Genomic DNA, 23,512 nt, shown 5'->3' on the forward strand with positions numbered 1-23,512 from the left:
TTCAACTAGGTCAGTAAAAGATATTGGGTGGAGAATGATGGTCTGCAGAGCCTTCAAGTGCTCAGTGGGACTGTGTTGGAAACAGAAATTCTCTGGGCTCTGCCTTCTGTATTCAAACTGCAAGATAACCTTCTTCCCTAAATACATAAATTACAAGAGGGAGTGAGATCAACCTCAGATAATCCTAGGAGAACAGAAGAAATGAGCCCTCCTGTGAGAAGCAAGAAGACTAATTGTGCTGTAAGTAAGCTAAAAGCTGCCTAATAGCAAAATTTAATAGAAAAAGTACAAAGGACTCTTATACCCATCAATATGTGTTTAATCATAAAACAAAATATACAGGCAGGTTGGCTGCCAGTGCAGAGCATTATCTAGACATATAGGTCATGTGTATCCACATTTCTACTCAATGGACTTATACCATGTACAGAAGGCCCTTAGATTCATGCTGCTTGCCGAGTCTTTGAGCAGCTTACTTTCAGCAGAAACCAATCAATTTTATGAAAGCAAAATGAAAGTCATCCCAACTGACAAGAGGCCTAATGGCAGACCATTGCTCTTTTCACTGGTAATAACAATACTCCCAAATATTAGAGTTAAATTAAAATACACACGTGTCCAAATATGTAATTTCTCAGAGTTTATGATGGTGGATACCTATGGTTAAATACATAGGTCTGAGTCAGTAACTGAGACCACACCCCTGAACAGCATTTTAAAAGACAGATTTTAATTATTAATGCGTGGTAGATATAATTTATTGTTTCCATTGGCGCTCTTAGAAGCCATTTCATTAAATTTCAGGTATCAACAACTAAATGAGTAATGACCTAATTAAATATAGTACAACACAAACTCTCAGTGGGTCAGAGTCTTGTGTGGCATACAAAGCTAAACAACAGAGCAGACAAAGGGGTCCCTGAAAACAATCATAAGTTTGTAAGGACCTGTCAACTCAGAACCATCAAGAAACTCAATATTTTATTCTAAAATGGATTAAGCAAACCGTACAATTTCCTTTCTCCCCTAAGGTTTAATATATTTTAATTGATGTAATTCTGCATGTGAATGTCCAAAGAGGACTTCAATGTAGTTGCACTGCTTTATTTAAAAGATATGTTTTTAGTTGAATTCATATTGAATGACCTGAATGTTCCTCTTTCTCCCCATAAGAAGCTTTAAATAAGCAATGTCTTAAAACTGCATTTTGAGAAGGATAGGAAACATCTTTGGGCACCTCCCTTCCTCTTCTCTTCTTCGTAACTGGTGCTGATGGACTGTTTGAGTACTCTCCTCCCTTTCCCATGCTAGGACCATTGCAGAGTGGTGTCAGAAGCTCTGCTCAAGCACAAGCAGAATCACCTGATTTCTCCTTGGGGTGTCAGATGAAGTCCATTGAAGCAGCCTGGTTTTGGGTTTTTTTCATGCTGTGCTGTACCTGAAGTATTGCAAAATTCTAAAGAGATGAGGAAAAGTTTGTACATGATCTTTTGTTTGAATTACTTTTCCCCTTTCCAAGATGCAGCTTGTGCTGAGGTAATAAGAATGTACCTTTTCCCCTCATCCATTTGTGAAACAAAACACAAAGCAAAACAATTCCATTATCTAGATCACAATACATGTATTTCACACATTTCACGTTCACCTCAGTCAAAGTGCCTGAGAAAACAAAATAAAAGAGCAATCTGCTTTCACATTCAGAAGCAATAGTGATATTGCAAGATGACAGGAGGGATTTTTTGTATACTGTGTGAAAAGGGATAAAATTTACAAGTTAAAAACCAAAAAACTGATAATTTTCAGTTTTTTTTCAGACACTATAATATGATTGGCATTCAAAGCAATGCAGTTTCATTGATCCCCGGCCAGGTGGCGAAAGGCAGGTGTACGCATTTCTGGTCAGACCACTTTGTAATTTTCTAGATTAATCTCTCTATTTTTTTTTTTCTTTTCTTTTCAGGAGTTTATCACTAGCCTGCTCTTCTGAGAAACCCCTGATTCTAGATCAGCCATTGCAACCTGAATGCATTTACAGTGAAAGCTGTGTGAGAATTCTCCCTGGGCTTCTGGGAATGCCAGATTGATTTGTGTTACTAGTGTTTAGTAGAGCAGTAGGTTACTACAAAAAGTGATTTTGAGATATGATCTCAAGTCGAAATCCATAGCTGTAGGGAGTGATACTTTGAACTAGATATTTTTCCTGCATTTGGGGACCCTTAGATTGCCATCAATAGTCAAAAAGCACATAGTCCTAAAGTAATCCTAAGATGTTTACACTAAGTAGCTGTGGAAACTCAGTGCAGGCAAGATATTAAATTAAACGTTAGAGCATTTTAATTTTTTTAGATATTATTTACTGAAACCTGGGGTAGGAGAATGCACTGAACTGAAAATACCAAGCAAGGGACAAAAATCCATTTGACAAATCAGGTCACTAAGGAACTCTCTGAGGCTTTAGCTGTTGAAAAGACTTAATTTTTTAAGACAAGCTTTTTTTTCCATCATGCTGCAACATAACCTTTTCTTTCTTTCTCCTCTGTCCCACTCAAGCTGCTATACTTTAGGATCAGTTCACTCTGTTGAAAACCCATTGTAAAAATGTCAGGGTTCATATAGCTCATTGCTATAGATGACCTTGTAGTACTCCTTGCTCTTACATCACTTCTTTTAATTTCACCTTCCATTAATCATCCCTATTTCTCTCTAGTTACAATGCATCTATTATACTGTTGTTGGATTTTTTTTTCTTTCCTCTGAAGATTCCTGGTCTGCTGTTTTTTCTTGGTCTTTCTAATATTTTCCTTTTCTTTTTTCCTTTTATTGCTCTTATATAATTTACTCTTTTTATCTCAGAAATAATTATGTTTTCTTATAGACAATGCCTGTAACAATGCCTGATTAAAATTTGTGCAAAACTTTTTTTTATGTTCAACCTACAACATGGATTAGTTCTTGGCAATGTTATTGCTATATAAATTGTTCTTCATCCTGCCTTACTTATTTTCATGTAAATTCCCCAATGTGAAGCAGAATCCCTTGTTGTACTCGCCACACTTCCCACTTAGCCTTCCATTTCTAAGCTATTTTTATTTTTCCCATCCTATTACATGTACATTCTCAAAGTCAATTTGTATTCTTGAGAAACTCTTTTGGACCTTTCTTTTCTAGTTAACCTAAAGCACCATTCCAAATCATATTCTTTTAAACATCTTTCTTCTTTCTGTTATTCTTTCACTGACATGAGTTTTTACTAGGTATTTAAAAATTTATATCTACAATTTTGTTACACTTTAAAGCTGTATTTTTTCTTTCTACAATTCTAACTATCCCTTCTATCCTTAAATGCCATAGTCTGACATTTTCCTTGCCTTTTTAGTAGTTATTGTATCTCTGCTTTTAGCTAAACACAGTTTAATTTTTGCTAATAACTTTCTGGTAAAAGTTCACTGTGTTTTTTCTCAAAATCTGAAATAAAATGATAAATTTTTATTAATTTCCTAAGTATATAAATGATATTTCTTCTGTATGATTAAATTGAGTTCATACATATCTACCAGTGGACAAATACCAGTCAAAAAATAAAAGGAAGGAGTAAAAAATATAAGATTATACATTTCTTTTTAAATTGTTACAATTCAGAGACTACCTTATCTGATTCACATCCTATTGTTAGAAAAAGGTTTTTATCAACTCCAAATTTACCTCAATATTACAGCACAGAATCAGGAGAAACTGTAAGTGCAATTGGAAATATGTGCTGTCATTCCATTGTATAACAATCTTTAATTCAGATGATTTTGGTTTTATACTTATGATTTTCATTCCCCTTGAGCAACACATAACTATTTTTCCCTGCTAACCTCCTAAATATCAGTGTAAGAGTTTGATCATAGTGACATAAAAACTCAGTGTACTATGTAATTTTATTTTCAATCTGAAATTGAGAAATCCTTTTCAATGTTGATAGTCTGACCTATAAATCTATCACCTAGAAAGTACCTTGCAAACATTTTCTTCTTTCCCATAGTCAGTCTTTTAAAATCAATTTGAATCTTTTGTTTAGTGAATAATAAATGGAACTTTTCTGATTACAGAAAAGATTTCAGCACACATCTAATATGATGCTTAATATGATGCTTAATATGATGCTTAATATGATACTTAATATGATGTTTTCTTTCCTTTTTGCAACTGTTAATTATCCTTGTCCTATTACAAGTCTAGTTACTCTCTGGTCTGCCTACACAATTCAATTAATATCACCTTATATAAAAACACAGGCAGTTTCTCTCTACCTTATGTTTGATGGTTTTCCTTCTTCTTATGCTCCTGCCATATAACAGCCATTATTAATGATCACTTCTTCAGTGCCACATTTCCTGGAGATTTTAAAGTGGTTACTTTCTCAGCACCCTCCCTTAAGAAGCTTTTATGTGGTTCAAATTCCATTGCTAACTATCAGGCTATTTCTAACCTTCTATTTCTTAGTAAAGTTCTTGAAAAGATATTCTGTTCTTAACTTTCCAAACACCTTGTTAATAGTAATCTCATTGATTGTTTCCAAGTAGGGTAGATTTTCATCTCCGGCATAGAAACTGTTCTATTCCACTTACAAGAGTTGAAGATCTCTTGAAATCTTACCTAGTGATCATAGTTCTTTTCCCTCCTCATTATTTTAGATGACAGTATGGCATTTGGAAATAAGAACTTAATATTTTATTACAGTATTACAGATCATGAGATATTTCCAATTCTTGACTACTTCATTTTAATGGTAGCACTTTTTCCCTCTAGTTGTTATTTGTCCCTTTTTTTTTTCTGTTGTCATTTTATTTTATTCATTTTTGTAATGTATTTGATCTGTTAACTCTTTCTTTTTTTTTTTTTTTTTCTTCATTTGAAATAGTCCTGCAATTACTGGAATAATATTATAATGGCAATAACATCACACTCTGACATTTGAATTTTTAATAAATTACTGATCAATTCTTAACTGCAGTGTTTTTACCAAGTGCTACTTAGCGATGCAGAAGAAGTTCAGCCATTTATCTCAGAACTTAATTTTGTATAAGTTACTTTCATTTTCATACACTTCAGGAACAGCTTGTGTTCCTCAAAGAAAATTCTGCAAATTAACATACTGTACTTGCATGTCAGCTCACTTGCACAGCTAATTAAATATTTCTCATGTGCATTACAGATGATGACTACTTCAGTTTATGTTTCAGAGATGTTTTCCAACATTCTGTGATTTATTTATAAGTATATCTATGGCACTAATCATTGGAGTATTTGAGCACATAGAAATGATTAAAGATACATCAAAATTACTTCTGGAAGGTACCACTTTTCTTTCTCTGCTTTGAAGCTGTTTCTTTACCATAATCTTCTGGAGAATGATTTCTCCTGTGTTCAGTGTCATTACTACATACCTATTGGGGAATGCCAGTTAATATAGATATGCCTTGTAGTGAGCTTGAAAGTCATGTGAAAGAGGCTCCACTTGTTTGGGATCAGCTTTGTAGGAATTTGTTTCTTACTATTGGCCTGTTGCTGAGAATGCTCACCTTTCCATTGTCACAAGATGAAAACCAGGGATCTATCAGCCAAGTATCCCAAATGAGTGCAGCAATCACACTGGGAAATTGTGAAAGACAGTGCTTGAGGTAAGTGGGCTTCAGCCTTTCATATGTTTGATGAGGGAAGGGAAGGGAAGGGAAGGGAAGGGAAGGGAAGGGAAGGGAAGGGAAGGGAAGGGAAGGGAAGGGAAGGGAAGGGAAGGGAAGGGAAGGGAAGGGAAGGGAAGGGAAGGGAAGGGAAGGGAAGGGAAGGGAAGGGAAGGGAAGGGAAGGGAAGGGAAGGGAAGGGGAAGGGGAAGGTTTTCAAGACACATAATTTTAGTATGAAGACCTCTCTAGTTTCTCTTTATCTTAACTCACATAGACTTCAGTTCCATTTTGAGGCAAAATTATTCTCTATTAATATTTAAAGAATCAAGATTTTGGCCACAGTACTTAGGTAAAAGCAAAACCTATTTAAGGAAATTATAGACAATGTTAAAAATTAATTCCTCAAATAGGTCTTGTGATGATAATTGTCTGCTTTGGAACACATTGCCTTGAGAGAAAACAGAACTAAAGCGCAAGTATTTTTTCCCTGTCTGAAAAAAACTACATAAATTGTAAATTGAAAAAAAAAAAATTCTTGTATATTCCCCTTCTGGAAAACCCTACACTAAAATTTTGTATCAGTTATGGTCCCTCTGGAGTTTCCATTTCCCAAAAAGGAAAAGACAAAAATTTTTTATCAGGAGTTGAGTTTTACTTGTATACTGTGTTGCCACTTATTTGCAGAAGAGGGGGAAAAACCCCCAACCTGATAAAGTTCAAATTTGGTTGTGTGTAAATTTATTTTGACTTAAAAGACTACAGATTTTACACATGTGCTGCAAAAGGCATGCAGGCATATCCATGACTTTATTCTAAAGTCTGTAGGACGACAAAATCTCTTCAAAATTTTTCAGGATCCTATTTCAGCATGGCAGACAAGCAGTAACAAGAAAAAGAAGTGGTAAAATTAAGCAGATATTGCAGGGAGATTTGCAACAATATTTCCTCTGACCATTTTCCCATGCCACAGCTCACTGAACATCGATGCAAGATTCCAGAGTTTTAATGAACAGTTAGCATGCTAATGTGGCAACAGATGAGCAGATCTTTTCAAGAGGCAGTTACTGTAGAGACCTCAAAAACTAAGGTAAATTTGAGTGACAAATCATAGGTAAAACAAAAGCAATTAAAATTTAGAGGATCGCTACACAAAAGGCAAAACGTTATAACTCTTGTGAAGTTTATCTTTAAAGAGATAAGACAAACAAAGATTTTATTCAAAAATATAAAATATGGATCACTTGGAGTGGATTGTTCTGTTTCATTTTCAAAAGGGAAAACCCATCCTGCTTTGAGATTTTGCTATTTGTTTGGCTATTTTTTTTTCCTTCTCTCTAGAAGTTTTAACAACATGAATAGGAAATCATTTATACTTCTAATTCACAGGTACCCCAAAATGAAATAGCACTCTTTCCCTACTCCTGCTTCAAGAACCATACAGCTCTTATCATTAATATAACAAAAACTGCATGAAGGAATGCATAGTGAAAGAGTTTACTTCTTGCAACTCTACATATTAGACAAAAAAAAGTCACAGATTTGCTTCAGTAAAAATGTGTTAAAAAGAATGTAGTATATCACTTTCAAGTTTGCATTATACATAAAAAAGTATGACAGAATCAAATACACTGTTAGAATAATAAGCTATAACCTAAGCTAAAGGGAACACCTGAATGCCTGGAGTTTTGTTTGGTGGAATATCCAAAATATGTTTCCTGTTGATTGTTCTGTGCTACAAGGGCCTTAGGAGATTGATTCTTCATTAATTAGTAAAAAATTTGCAGGGCCAAATGCAGTTTTGCATGGGTGGGAATGGGGAGAAGGGAGACGAGGAGACATCCAGTTCAGACTGGGGTGTCTCCTGCTGTGTGTCACTGGTCAGACAACAAAACAACGGGAGCCTTTGCACAGCCAGCTTGTCCTCTGAGTCTGTGTGCAGGTGGCCTGACAGGCACCTGGTTGGGAATGAGTAAAGTGACTGTGGTATTGCTGATGCCTTAAGTTTTATCTTTCATGTTTTTCAGATTCTCTGTGGCTTAGGTGTGTAGCTCTGAGCCTCATATTAAGTGCCAGTAAGCTCTCTTCACAGGGTAGGTAGACAAAATAAATTCTTTTCCTGCTGAGGACCAAGGGCAACTCTCAGGCCCAAAAGCAGAAACAACAGTGGACTGGAGGGAGAAACAAGAAGGATGGGACATCGCAACCTGAAGCTGTAATTAGACAATTAACCCCAATATGCAAATGGTCCAAAACTTATAAAAGTGTGAGACCTTGTGACTGGTCGACCATTTTGTGACTATTCTTAGTCCATCTTGGGTGTAGCCCTGGTCAGGCTTTTTTCCTGCCCAAGGTGTACCCTTAAAGGCCTTTCAATAAATACCTACTTTATCCTCTAGCTCTGTCCAGTCTGTGTTTCAGGTCAGCCTTCCTAAGGCATCACTGCCACCACATTTCCCCCTCTGGTGCAGCCATTCTTTGCTGTTAGGGGCAGCAGAGTATGGAGCAAAGCTGGAAAGTACCTGATTACAGTATGGAATGACTTGAAGTGATATATCAGGAGTAGAACTGGAAATTAAGGAGAAAACTTGGAAAGAATATTGATAAATAAGTTTTAGCAGAGCTCTAGTATCTGAAAAAATATCTTTCTGGGATCTAGTATTTCAGGGGCAAATGTTAACCTGGACAAGGTAAGCACAATTTAAGGGGAGGAGACAAGAAAAATGGCATGAAGTAGCAAATAAAAATGACTACACTCTATCCAGTACTTGGGAAAAAAGCAAGAAGCCAAGAAGCCTGAAGTATAGAGAGTTTTGTGTTATACTAAACACAATAGGATACATGTCCTTATGGCATGAGTGAGAGTAAAATTTTACAGGAAAAAAAGGAGTGCAAAATAGCGTGTCTAAAATTTTGAGAATTCTGTAAAATGTTTGGATTGAGGGCAAGAGGAATTTTGTTTGCACTAGAATACTGGTGTACTAAAGACCTGGAGGCTCTATGCATTTTTTTAATAACATAGAAAGTAGAAGAGCATATGGTGGCTCACTCAGGGTAAATTCAGAAAGAATCAAATCAAACCCAAGGGAATAAAATTTCTTTTTAAAATACAGGCACAGACATACACAAACACAGACATACACACAGAATTGCCCAGAAAAAAGACCTCACTAATATTTTACAATATTTTTTGGCACTGAACTGTTTAGGTCTGATACACATATTTTAAAATTTATTGTGGCTTAAGTATACAAAAAAAAAGAGATTTCTGCTAAGCAGTCACACTGAGAAAGTGCTAGATACCAAATATTATCTGTATGAGCACCCTTTGTTAGGAAAATATGAGGCTTTTGTATTGCATTTGCTATAGCAGATACTACCTGCACTTTGGTATGCTCAATTATCTGGTCTTAACAGCAACATACTTCATTTTAATATCAACCTTTTACTACAGTCAGCAAATATTGTGAATTTTGTTTAAATTGACATGTCATATGTTATTATAAAATATGAAAAGGAATGATTGGGTTTTTTAGAGTTAGGCAGAATCATTTTACTGTGGTTTGGCTCAAATGAATAGCATATTTTCTTTTAGACAAGCCTCAAAAAAACCTATGAGAAAATAGAGCAACCAATGAAACAAACATTAAAATGTGAAATACGAACTAATGATTGTTTACATTTTTATTAAATTACTTACAGATCTGACTGCATCTTAACCTTCTCTTGTACTGGAAGATATAAATAATCTTTTTATGAGGTGGTTGATAACTGAGATAATACAGGTATCAATTTTCGTGCATGTATACAAATCACCTTTGCACTCTGTATACTACTTTATGTGTGCTAGCCAAAACTGGTTGTCAAGATTTGTGTTTATAACAATAACAACCAAAAAAAAAAAAGAAGTGGCATTCTCTAGGGGTCGTCATTGACTGTTTTTTTATACAGTTATCTTAATGCTGAACTCAAGAGTAAGTGGGAGTCAGTCATCACAACCTCCTCATGAGATGAAGACAGTGAGATTAAAGTTGAAAAATCTACTATGCTATTGAGTGTAGTTCTTGATCGTACCCTGGAATCAACACTCAAAATACAGTGTAAAAACAGGCAGAGATTTTAAGACAAGCATAACTTCCAGTTGTCTGAATGCTGTTCTAAAACTTCCTTCCGTTATCTGCTTTTTGTTCAAACACTGGGCAAATACAGACATTGGTTATGAAAATAGTAGCTGGAGAAGTATTACTGAATTATTAATTGATGTGACATTTACTCTAGTCTATTATCAAGAAAGTTCTTTCTTGGTGACTTGTTTCACACTGGCAAAGCTGTATATATTTTTTATCACTAGAAGATGATTTGAAATTCTTTTACTTCCAACATTTATATGCTAGAAAGATTGGTAGCTCACAATATCTTCCTAAAGATGATACATCCTACATGATCCAGTTACTTGCTCCTCTAGATATTTTAAAAAGCAGAGAGAATAAAAAGTGCTGTGGCAGGGAGCAGGCACAAGGACACAACAGTGATTGTTATGGAAAACACACATCCATGATTTCTATATGAGGTAATATTCCCAAAGGACTGGGAAATAGTAAGCAAAAAAATTGAGAAGCCCTAAAAATAAGCAAAAATAAGCAAAAATGTATCATTGTCTTTGAGAAAAAAAAGGAAGGAGAAGGGAAAGGAAAAGAAAACAAATTTTGAACAGGAAGTTGACAAAAAAAATCCCAAAATATATAGTCTTTCATGTATGCCTTCTTTGCTTATTTGCATACTGCTTCCCCATATTTTCAGCTATAATTGCTAGTTTTGAGCAGCGGACCAGCATGGTTCATACTCTAGTACTCATCCATTCAAATTTCTGTATTCAATAATATATTAATAGGATATTCTTCGAGATTGGACTGATCATTCAGATATAAGTGATATTTTTTCTAGAGACAGACACATATTTTCCATCAGTATACATTTAATTTTTTTTCTGTAATAAAATTGATCATGTCCTCAAAAACACCCTAGGCTTGTTGAGCTTGTCTCTTACTCAGGACTTTAATTCTAATAGATCTCCTTTATCCCAAAAGAATTTGTTGTTGATAGGAATTTTGTTTGTAAAGAACTTCAGATAAGTGTGTGTTGAAAGATTTTCCCATACAGAGAGTTCTGTTTAGGAGGCATTTTCATTTTAAGGATTATCACACCACTGGGAATTCTGAGCTTTGTACACTTATAATCAAATCAAACCTGCTTCCTCTGAAAGTTTTCATCTCTCAGAAATATCCCTTTTGAGATTCATATTAGTGATTTTATCCACAGAGATTTTTTACAGTTAAATTAAATCTTCATGAAAGTGTTTTTTCCTCACTGGAGAGAAGAACTTGAAGGAACAGAAGACATAATGCTCTTATATGTCCATTTCTGCCCATTTGAGTAGAAAGTGCATGAAAACTGTTTGACTTCCCTAGAAGCTTTCCATACAAGTAAAGTATTGTACTCCAGAAATAGTCAGGAAGCATATTGCCTTATTTTCATTTACTACTTCTTGTCTAGTCTATTTACTGCCACTGGTGGCCCAGAATTTCAGTCCAGGTCTCAGTTAGTAGAAGTATTGCATGCAAGAATATCTTAAGTCAGAAGTAGGGGATTTTTCCAATAAAAAAACACCACTCAAATCTCACGTCATCCCTCCCCAGGTACAGATATTTATAAAAACACCCATTTAAAATACACATGTAGTTTATGTTATTTTTATACTATAGTATTTTAAAGATAACTCTGCCATTAATTCTTGTATGCTACCTGAGAAATAATGTAGGCTGATGAAGATATCAATCAATAAGGGAAGGGACAGGTCAAAAAGGCAGGCAGGCAGGCAGGAAGGAAGGGAGGAAACAACATACAGGTCCTACATATCCTTCAGTAGTTGGGAGACTGCAATGCTAACATCAACATTGTAAAAACTTTACTTATCCACCAAATTGGAGTGAAGTCTTTAGACAAGAAGTTGTCACTTTTAAACAGTTCTAATTCTTACATTATGCGACTCAAAATGTTAAGTATTTTGTTATCAAAAATATCTCATTAAGACAGACTAAAACCATTGCTACTGGTTTGAAGAGAAATCAGGCTTTCTCCTACATCTGACACCATCACAAGTCATATTGCATTATTTAAGTCGCTAATTGTGTCTGTGCACATCAAGCTGCATTGTAATTAATTTTGGATCATAGTCACAAACTGTCATTTGTCTAGTCCTTTATAATTCAACTTGCTGTTCATTCAACTATTTTTTTTGCAATGTACTTTTCTTTTCTATAACACACTCTTACCACTCCATAATATCAACAAATATTACGTTGTCTTTTACAAATTCCAGTTTCTCTCAAGTATAAAATTAGCTACATTGCCCCTTAATTTCCCAATACCGAAGAGTGCTGAGAACCTTCAGTTGCTATGAGATGTAAAAGGAACAGAGAAGACTCAGCCTCTTGGAAAAATGAGCCCTCTTAATGTATATGAATTTATATTGGACATGAATTTTCCTGTTGTGCCACCAATTGATCAGTGAATACAAAAAAAAACCCAAAACAAAACCAAAAACAAACAAACAAAACAAAAACAAACCCAAAACAAAACAAAAAAAAGGGCATAATTCTTCTTGTTGTTATTTTCTCAGGTTCTGAACATTGATATCATTTCATTGTACACCTTAACCAGAGTAACAAGCACTGGAGAAACTTGCACTGTTCACTACCCTAATTGAAATTTTGTTAAATTCTCCAGAGATGGAGATGAAATCCTTCTGTAGATGAAATCCTGCTTAGACTTCTCCTGCAGTGCTGATTAGTTTGACTAGTTTGTTGCAGTACAGCTACTCTGACTTTCAGAGTGTCCCCACAGAGAATTGAGTAGACCCTTCCATGACTCTCTTCTCAGATATCTCACATGGAACTAAGAACCAGAACAAGATCAAACGCCATTAAAATACTATGATCAGTTTTTATTTTCCTACCACGTCCCAGCCTGATTTACTGCATAATACAGACAGATTGTCTGTCCAAGCAAAACCCAACAAACCCAGACCCTCTTTAATATCTCTTTTCGCCCTTACTATTGACTTCTCACCTGACATAAACGCAATCCAACTCTGAATATAAAATTATTGATGGTGTAATGGCCTTCTCTATGGTGTTCCTCTTCACAGAACTAAAATGCTGTATGCATGGGGTCTTATCTTCACAGCATGTAGGAAATATACTGCTATCCTCATTTTGTAACATAAAATGCATAAAGGAGCATCAAAATAAACCACTAAGTTTGGGTGCTGTACCAGTTTGAGTTTTTAGCAATAATAGCATTTGTCTAAAATATCATGTTCTCACAACACAATTCCTCCTAAAATTACTTGCAGCTAAAAACGCTCTTAGTTTTGAAGACGGGGGCAGAAATTTCTCAGATTGGATAAACTCAATTGACAGCTAGCTGTAAAAGGTTTTGCTTTAAGGAAGTACTCAGAAAAACTTAATTATTTTGTAGTGAATCAAATCCTACAGAGAGGCCTTAACTCTGAGACCACTTTTTCTTTTCCTAGAGTCTCCATTTTTGTTCTTATTTCTTGCAGTGAAGAAGGCAGATTTTTCCCTCTATACAGGGCAAGATCCATTCACATGTTTTTTACACTATTGTATCATGAGGTTGTTTGGCTCGATCTGTTTTCAAGATCTGTCTGGAACGAAAATCAAAACAACAGTAAAAACAGAAGTCCTCCATTTCTAACTGATAAACTATTTCAACATGATGCTTCTGTGATACTGGAATTCTTGATTTTTACCCCATGAATATTTAATTTTCCTAAAACATGAGGGAGAAAATAGCATTTTTCCTTTACAGGAATTCTCAGCCTCAGCATAAAGAAAAAGAAATTGTTAGACAATTAGAGTGATGAGTAACTGGATTAGGCCATGTGTTTCTATTGTTAAAAGAAACTACATTCTAGAATCATGAAGAAAGCTGTAGACTTATTAAAGATTATCAAAGAAGACCATGGCAGTGGTTCTCCATCAATCATATGAAGTTCAACAAGGGAAAGTGCTGAATTCCCCCCCTAATATTGGGCAACCCTGGATGTACAGGCAGGCTGGGGAATAAGAGGCTGGAAAGCAGTGCCACAGAAAGGCACCTGAGGGTCCTGGTCAGGAGAAAGTTGAATCTGAGTCAGCAGAGCCCTGGCAGCCAGGAGGGCCAACCCTGTTCGGGGGGGCATCAGAGACAGCATCATCAGCCGGGCAAGGGAGGGGATTGTCCTGCTCTGCACTGGGGCTGTTTTGGTTGCCACAATATAAAAAAAAGCATTAAGCTGTTAGTGCCCAAAGGAGGGCTAGGAAGATGGTGAAAGGCCTTGAGGGGAAGCCATATGAGGAGTGGTTGAGGTCACTTGCTCTGTCCAGCCTGGAGGAGACTGAGGGGATACCCCATTGCAGTTACAAGTTCCTCATGAGGGGAAGAGGAGGGACAGACACTGATCTCTTCTTTGTGGTGACCAGTGACAGGACCCGAGGGAATGGCCTGAGGTTCTGTTAGGGGAGGTTTAGGTTGGATATTAGAAAAAGGTTCATTACCCAGAGAGTGGTTGGACACTGAACAGGCTCCCCAGGGAAGTGGTCACAGGACCAAGCCTGGCAGATTTCAAGAAGTGTTTGGGCAATGCTCTTGGGCACATGGTGTGACTATTGGAGATGGTGCTGTGCAGGACCATGAGTTGGATTTGATGACTCTTGTGGGTCCCTTCCAACTCAGGATATTCTGTGATTCTGTGATTCCGCAAAACACAAAGAAAGCAGCAAGAAAAAAATCTTTATATAAAGAAAAAAGTTGCATGCATGCGTAAAAATTATATCTTGACCTTTTCAATGATCAGTTTATGTCCAGAAGCATAAGAGCTGATAAAACTTATTTTTGCAATATAACTAGAGATGTTGTTATTGGACATAAATTAATCTGCCCTTTTGAAAAATTCAGCTATAATGTCTATATTCTATACTGTATAAGCTTTCTAAGTTTTAAAAAAGCAAAATGGCATACAACTGATGAGCTGTGCAGTCATATTTTTCATAACGTTGTATTCCCAACATGACTTATTTATCATTGCTTTACTACTGTATAGAATAACAGAGTATAATGCTTGCTAAAGTCTAAGTACTTACATAAACTCATTTATGCAGGACTTGCTTCTCCAATAAGTATATTATTAGTACTGTATTAATTCCAGTATGCTGCTAAAATTATATCATGATAGTAATTTGGAAATTTTAAATAGCACTCATAATGTTTCAAAGATATTTTCAATGCTACCTGTCATTCATTTTAGCCTAGTAATAATGGGTTGGAAAGTATCATCTGACAGTAAAAATCTTCATGAAAGTGAAATTATGAACATAATGTCTTAAGCAGTTAGCCTTGGTACTTAAACACACATTTCAAGTTAAATTTTGTGCATGACTAGTAGGGGTTCTTTTCAGATTTTATTTTATACACTTCAAGAAACCTCTGGTCACTGTTCTGCAACTCAGGTGTATCATGTCCCTTTTCTTCAGTCAATTATGCAAAAAATGTAATTTCCAGGGTGCTTGTCTAAATTTGAAGTTGAATAGCCAACTTAGCAGACATAAACTTCAAAATAATAGCATCTTTTAAGATGTCAGGGACATCTTGAGAACATCTAGTTTAGATGAGAGTCAGAATGTCTTCTCGAAGCCCTCTATTCAGAAAGCAGCATTAAGCTGTCTTTGTAAGGCTGAACCAAACCAGTTCTCTCAGCCTGTTCAGCTGCTGACTGCTTTGGTAGGCCACCCCTGTGCTCAGGCCAGCTTGTGAATGCATTTCTTGTACTCACAATTCTGGATTTTATTTTAGTTCATACATATCCAAATTCTCTGTTAGTCACTTTTATTGCCTGTGTTTGCAATAATGTAGATGGCAATGGGCAAAGCAGCTGCATTAGAGTTACTTTGGACAACAGAGTCTGTAGGTGCTTTCAGGGAAAATACACCAATAGTTTGCTGTAGCACTCTTGTTCCAATATGTAATTTTGTGTCTTGCTCCCTAAAAACAAAGTATTGCATATCCACCTACAGGATACGTCCAGTTGCAGCAAAGATACAAGGCAAACTGAGTAATAGCCTGGAAAAAAAAAATAAACGAAGTGGCAGGCTTGGTTCAAACACTTCATAAAATGCTGGAGGCACATCTTTTACATTTTTGGGACAAAATCGCTACAATTTAGAGAACTATATGCTTCTTATTGAGCAACATAAGCAATATTAAGCATTATTATTGGAAGCATAGACTATTCATCTATTGTACAATATTCATACTCAAAGAAGCAGTAAATTAACTTTTTCCTGGAAAGGGGAAGGAAGGTACAGTGCAAAGCTCTACATAGATCTCCATCAATGACAAATGCAAGGATCAAGTTTTGTGTTTTGGTGCATTTTTGTGCTGATATGTAGCAAACATCTTCTAGTTACTCATATCAGGTTCCCTCATTAACATTAGATCACCTTAATTTAAGGACTGAATAGGTACTGTAATCAAAAGCAGGTGTTTTGTGATTAATACAAAAGAAAAGAAAAGGGAATTAATTTGTGACATGAGCCTATATTAACTTTCCAGGCAAAACATTTTAAATAACACCTCTTCTATGATTTGTAAGTGGATACAGCTAGACAGGGATAAATCTACAGAAGTTCTTTTTTTTTTAGGCCATTTTTGAGCTCTTTTGGCAGTCAGACTCAAATGGGCTCTGTGAACAGCAGCAGCACAACAGTAAGTCAAAACCCTTCTACTTCACCCAGCATTCGGGGCAAAAAAATTTTATTTCTTATATGTGAATGGAAGTTCTATGCACATGAGTAATATGCCTTATTCCTGGGCAGCTCCTTTAAAATAATTCTGTAATCAAGACAATTCCTAACATGGCAGTGAGTGGAGTCACAGAATGAGGGTGAATTCCTCTTTCTGACTCAGAATATCTTCTCAGGAATGGCGATTTTTTTTCAATAAAAATATACATGGTTTCTAGTAGGTTTCACCTACTGACTTAAGACATGGGTTTGCCAAAAAGGCAGCAATGACAGGCTCTAGGGATACCTGAACTCGAGTTGAGGGTGGGGGGCATCTGCATTAACTGAATCCATGGCAAAATGAGATATTAAAATTGCATTTTTGATTAGGAATATAATCTGAAATTCTTTGTTACACAGGATAAGGTCTTGCAGTGGGAAGTAATTTCATTGTATTTTTGTATTTTGTGTTAGTTTCAACTGCATGCAGTTGTTTACACAGAAGAATCATGAGTAATGCTTAGCACGGAGCTTAGAGTGTTGATGGTAAAGCCAGATTTTGATGTTCCTTAACTGCTTTACAGACCATTTTTCAAATCTGGCTTCAGAGATGCTTATGTAACTATATACAAGGACCAATAACATCAGCATGCCATATGAGCAAGTCACCGTGGTTTGATTTCAAATACTGCTGTGCATTTAATAGCTTCCTGCATGCTTTGAGTTTTTGTCCTAACAATGATTTTATTTTGAAGCGCAAATTAGCAGATTATTATTGATAATTCACGTACTCAATAAAAAATGTTCATATTGCTTGGTACTTTAAAGTAAATTTTTTCTTTCCTCTGAAAAGTATACCATAATATCTAAAAAACACACCCAGAAAAATGTGGTTTATAGGCGATCCAACTCTGTTGATGTTAAGATCATCATTTTTCCTTCACTGCTTCCCTGACACTTTCATGTCAGCCTGTATTCTCACAACAATAGGATTTTTTGATTAGGGATTTTTAAATTGTATGTAGAAAAAAATCTAAGTTCCAAAATGATACTGGATCCTTGTTTTCATTTATTGTAAACCAATCTTTAATAGATTAAATAGATTGTAACTTGTATGAGGTGTTACAGAGGACAAAGAAGATGCAAAAAATATATGCAATATGAATGCATAAGCATTTCTCCAGAATCTTTTTTAAGGAATTGTAATAAACAAGATTGCTAGTAGGAAACTCTACTATAAAGTGTAAAGCATTTATAAGAAGTTTGACTTTTCGTTTTGCTTCATAATCCCATGTAGTTTTAATTTGGTGACCTTAGCTATGATAAACACAAATAAATTTCAGTCTTCTATTAAAGTTTCTGCTGCATTTGCTTTTACATATTGAAAAATAATCAACAGAAATTACAGTCCTCTGGCACAAAGTGGATGGTGGACAAAATCTGTTATATGTATTATAAAACCAACCAAAAGTCTATATGAAACATTTTGAAAGTTAAGCTCCAAAGGGAAAAATAAGGCTAACTATTCCCCACATTTCAATTTCACTATATTAAAGTATCCTAGGAGGATTTAAAGGCATTGGCTTCCTTTGCATTTTCAATTGTTATCCATAAACACACAAAAAGGGGGTTATACATGATTTGATCTAGAGTGGATATAGATTAAAAAATATGAAAACCTTTAGTTCTCTCTTCTATGCTAACTTAAAAATGTCTTCAATATTCCAGTTCTAGGCGATTTTACCTTCTCTTAACCATGCAAAAGCTATAGTGTTTCAAAGCAGCAGATTAGTGATGGTGGCAGCTTATTCCTTTTGGTTATCTACAGCACCATCTTAGTGTCTTGAGGCATAAAAGAATATTATCTGTGTGACAGTTATGGCTAGAGCCATCTATACTGTTCATGCTATCAGCTCTCAAAGAGCTCAGAATAGAAATCATTCAGTTTAAGACATCTTCTGTAGTTTCATTAAAAGCTTAAAAATCATGAGGTACCACAAGTTATGACTAAGGTTATAAGAAAATTTCAGTAAATCTACAATGTGGAAAAGTATATATGCAGTTGGGGTGGTTAGCATAGAATTGCTAATCTTTTGTAAAGGCGGTTGACCATAAGCAAGACAACCTATAAATCTGCTTTCCTTCTTTACTTAATTTTCATCACAAATAATGTGCCACTCTGATTGCATGAAATCATCAGGAGTGTCTTCAATTACTGTGTGCAGCCTCTGATCAAAATGACTTCCTCTATTCTCAATCTGGGGGATGATGGGGAGGCAAACGGGAGGAGGGGGGTGAGAAATGCACAGCTAGTTATGTATTACAAATGTCAGGTTACTGTGAAAGTGTATATATTCATATTTAATAATTTCTAAGCTGGAGTTGTGATTGCAATAATGGCTCATTCATATCTGCATTTCATTTAAATGCACTGTTTTGACTCACCGAACATTTGTCATAGATATTATAGCTAAACTTTTTCACATGACCACTGAGGTAATGACAGCATTACATTACCAGAAAACTGCATGACTTGCTGATACTTCCATTTTCCTCAGCAGCTTATGAAATAATCAAAATGTGTGCATGAAATGGCGGCCTGTTCTGAATTTATTTTAATACAGATAGGCTTATACAGAGAAATGAGGAAGAGTGTAGGACCTCAGACACAAGAGACAATGACTACGCACAAAGCTGAATTTTACTAGCAGGAAAGATGGATATATGGGTATTAGACTTTTCATAGCTATAGGAAGGATAATCTTTCAATCAGATTAATGAGAAAATATATTGCATGGGCCCTACAGCACTTTTTTGCTTTCCAGGCTAATACGTGATTTAAATCCCAAAAGTACATTTTCAGCATTACAATATCCTTTGATAATAATGTCGCTTGCACAAAGACAGATAAAAATAAAACAGTCCCCCTTGATTTCCCATTTTAGATTTGAAGTATATTTTCTGTTCTTTGCCTGCAATGAAGTGAATTCTATTGAGAAGAGTCACATTTAATAAGACAAAGAGAATTTTCTAATTATGCTACCTGTCAAGATTTGAATCTATGGGATTGCAACTGCAATTGAAGAAACAGAGGAAGCAATTGCATATAGTCCAGTTTACTTTGGTGTATGATTACTATTTGCACTTAGATATTGCTAAATGTAAATCAAGCACACACACAGAAGCATGCTTTGAAGTAAACACCAAAAGGCAAGTCTCAAAATGGATTTTATAGTCTTTATTTCAATTTTCAGTTTGCAATTTCCCAAGCTTTTCTAATTTATCTATAGAAAAATAGTGGAAACCTGTGAAAATGAAACACTTTTAAATAACTCTGAGTCACACAAATATACTGTGGTCCAAATGGTAAATATAATTAAAGCAAGAATTACTAATGGTAAGAATGTATACACATAATTATGCTAGGTTAAGCATTTATGCATCTTTCTGGGGGAAAGCGAGTAATGTAATAGTGAAGAAAAACAAAAACCAATTAAAATTAGTGCAATATGAAAAATAATCTTTCCATATATTTTCTTATAATTTTTACATATAAGAAACATGCAAACATTCAAGTAAATCTTGCTATATAAATGGAAGCCTGAAAGTTATCATACGCTGTCCTTTCAGGGTCTCTGGGGAACTGTTCAATGTGCCCCATCAGACATTACTCTTATTTGCAGCTTTGCAGTCTTGGAAACACTATGGCACATTAGACAAGGAAAATAAATATTGTATTCTTGATGGTTTTCTTCATATTACAAGTTTACACAAATCTGTGATACACAATCAATTATTATAAACATTTAATACAAATAATAAATAAGTTCTTTTAGTGGCTACATCAATTTTTCTCTTTTTATTAATAAAGCAATGTCTGGTAGAATAATGCAGATTATGATTATGAGCAAAAAAGTTGCCATAATTGGCAAGTCTGAGGATTTTTAATAATTTTTTTATGTGTTTATAGATATATGTGTGTGTGCATACACATATATACATTTGTAAATATCCACATGGACACAAAACCATATGCATATAAATATATATGCAAACACACACACATATAAAATCTCCTTTTGCAAAATATGCTTTATTTGGTACTGAAACACAGTTGGATGTTATTTTAACTCATCTGGTTTTATGCAAGATTCAAACGGACTTTTTGACTATTTGGTTTACATCTCTATTTAGCTGCTTCTGTGGTATTTATTCAGAAAGGGGAGAAAGATGGCTGCATCACTTTTTTCCATGAAAACATTTAAGCTCTGTAGATGTTTTTTAATAACTCCCAAATGGTGTCTTTTTGAGCACTACTATCAAATATCTTATTACTAAGCTGCAGCTTTAAACATTTACAGTAGGAAGACTACTAAAAATTCATAAATGATTTCAGCATTCTGGTCCAGCACAGGTTTCTAAATACATAAATATGCAGCATACTCAGTTCCAGACCAAATATTTGGTGTCATCATCCACCCATATGACAAGAGCAAAGCATAGAATTCATAGGGCTGCAATCTCCTTTCACATCCATACCATAGGAACTTCAAATTTTTGAATTATGGATGTGTTAGACAGGCTGTTGATCTGCCAAAGGCTCTTCCACCCTACAAATGGTGTTGGCATTTCCAAATGTCTCTACATATGTAATTGGTTATTTAAACAGGAGATGATGGGACCAAAGGTAGATTAATTCAGGTAAGTGCCTTTTGTGGGCCAAATTTTTCAAAAGCAGGCATGTTAAGTCACAGGAGAAAAATTGTGCTGACCCTGTGATCCTGATATAGGGTAGATCTTTTCCAGCTTCAGCATTGTCCTTTCAAAGGAACGCAGAAGGTTCATGTACTGAGCTTCTTGCCCTCTGTCACTTCTGAAGCCTCCTCTCCTTCATGCAGAGATCAGAGAGATTTTTGTACCTTGCTCTATGAAAACACCCATGAAGTGACCTTAAAAGGAAACACTGAGAACAGGGTTGCAGAGGCTTAGAGCTTCACAAAAGTATGTGAGAAGGAGAAGGCGCTTTTTAATGTGTTTCCCCAATACTAGTTGTTCATGGAAGAGGGTCTTTTTTTTTTTTTCTCCAACTATCATTTGATTGCTGTGGCTGATGTATCTATGTATTTCCATTCAGTGGACAGGAAAACCATTCAGTTTCTTCAGTATTTATGAGCTAGCCTCTCAAGAGGACTGGTAGGAGGTACTCCTATCATCTGCAACGCCACAAAAAAGTAGAATGAAGTAACTCATTCAGTGAACTGCTGCTTTTTCCATGAGAATACCTTTGGGATTCTATGAAAACTCTAAATTTGGGCATAGTCAAGACTAGGCCCATGATTATCAGTGTTGGTACTTCTGCAGATACAAAACACTTCCTCAATGCAGCTGAAAATTCCTTAGCCTTTCTCTTTAATTACATGTGGAGATATGTTTTTCATACAGTGTTTTCCCCAAATTCATAATTTTGCTGGAAAATACCACTCAGTATCTTGCAGGGGAACATCTTCAAAAGCAGCCATGAAGATGCCATGACTTATACAAAGGTGAATGACTACAACCAATATTTTATTTCTCAACTGTTCTGATTGCATGACAGTGTCATCCCAAGTATATAGTTTGCATATATTTAAAAAAAATTTTTACAGCATTTTAGGAATTATTAGTATTAAAGGCACTATAAAATGCAAAAGATTATTTAAAGGTATGAAAAAAAGTTAAGGACAGAAACTCTAAAGCAGGTTCTGTACTTATTTCTAACTAAGCAAAAGGAAAGGGCATTGAGCAGATTACCTCCCACTAAGCCTGCCTTTCAGGTCTTATGTCCTGAATGTATTCAGGATTAATTCTCTACTTCAAAAGAGGTGGTACTGTTTGCACAGCAATGCGTTTCCTTCCTGCTCTCTATCGATCTACTTTTATAGTGGTGGGACTCTGTACAGATGGCTTGATGTCCCTCTCCAGAGTCAGTGCAAAAGAGTCATCAGAATAAACATAGCAGCCTTTTCTCAGATCATCAGCTGCCTCAGCTTCGCAGTTGCAGAGAGATATTCAGTCTCCCTTCTTCAACCACACATGCAAAAATGAATGCTGTTTCCTACTCTTGAAAATAAGCAGTAGTACAAAAATTTGGAGTGATCCTTTCCACCATGGCTCCAGAGATGCAAGGAGCTGAAATTTGCCATCCTTGAGCTAGCTGTTGAGTCTATTGTTTGAACCTCCCAGCTGGCTTTACTTCTCCTTTACTGCTGCACCATGAAACTTGCCCAGACTGAAGATTTCAGCGTCCACCTCTGATCCTAATAGGAAAAAACCCCCCACTTTGTGCACTATAGTCCTTATCTCTCAAGCTTGCTTGGTCTCAGGAAAGAAGTAGAACTATCCTCAAAAGTAACTACCCAGAGCTGCAGGTGTCTATTCTGGGAAGGAAAGCCCAGTAATGCACCAGCATGGTTTTGATTCAGACACAAAGCAGCAACCAAAGCATTCAGTGCTGGCAGTGGTAGAAGAATGACTACACCAGTCTCTCATTTTATGTTTCTTGCAGAGGCATTAATGATTAGAGATCCTTTCTGGCTAAGGTGAGTGGAAATCTTAAAATAAAATTTAGCTTTTCTTCTCTTTATTATTTTTTGTCATTTTGTGTCTTGCAGCTTACCTTTAATTTGCTGGCTAATCTTTGGTTCCTTCAATAAAGGTATCTTCATTATGCTTTTTAAAACAGAAATACTGGGCTCCAAATTTTTTTGAAATTCAGGTATTCCAACAGGACCTAATATCAGATTTCTTATGGAACTAAACACTCAAACATGTAAAATGAAAGAATTTTTAACTATAACAAAGGGATAGGAAAAATCAGGATTTTCAATTCAGTTACAAAGAGGAGAAAAGGTATTCTTTCATTTGGATCCTCCTGTAGTACTGTAAGAGGCTGTGTATCAAGAAAAAATATCGCATGAAACCTTTTTAGGTTCCAATATCCAGGATATTTTCCCTAGGTAATGG

Source organism: Chamaea fasciata, unplaced genomic scaffold (genome assembly GCF_029207755.1).
Source record: "Chamaea fasciata isolate MVZ Bird 193981 ecotype frontalis unplaced genomic scaffold, bChaFas1.0.hap1 SCAF_1, whole genome shotgun sequence".
NCBI lineage: Eukaryota > Metazoa > Chordata > Aves > Passeriformes > Sylviidae > Chamaea > Chamaea fasciata.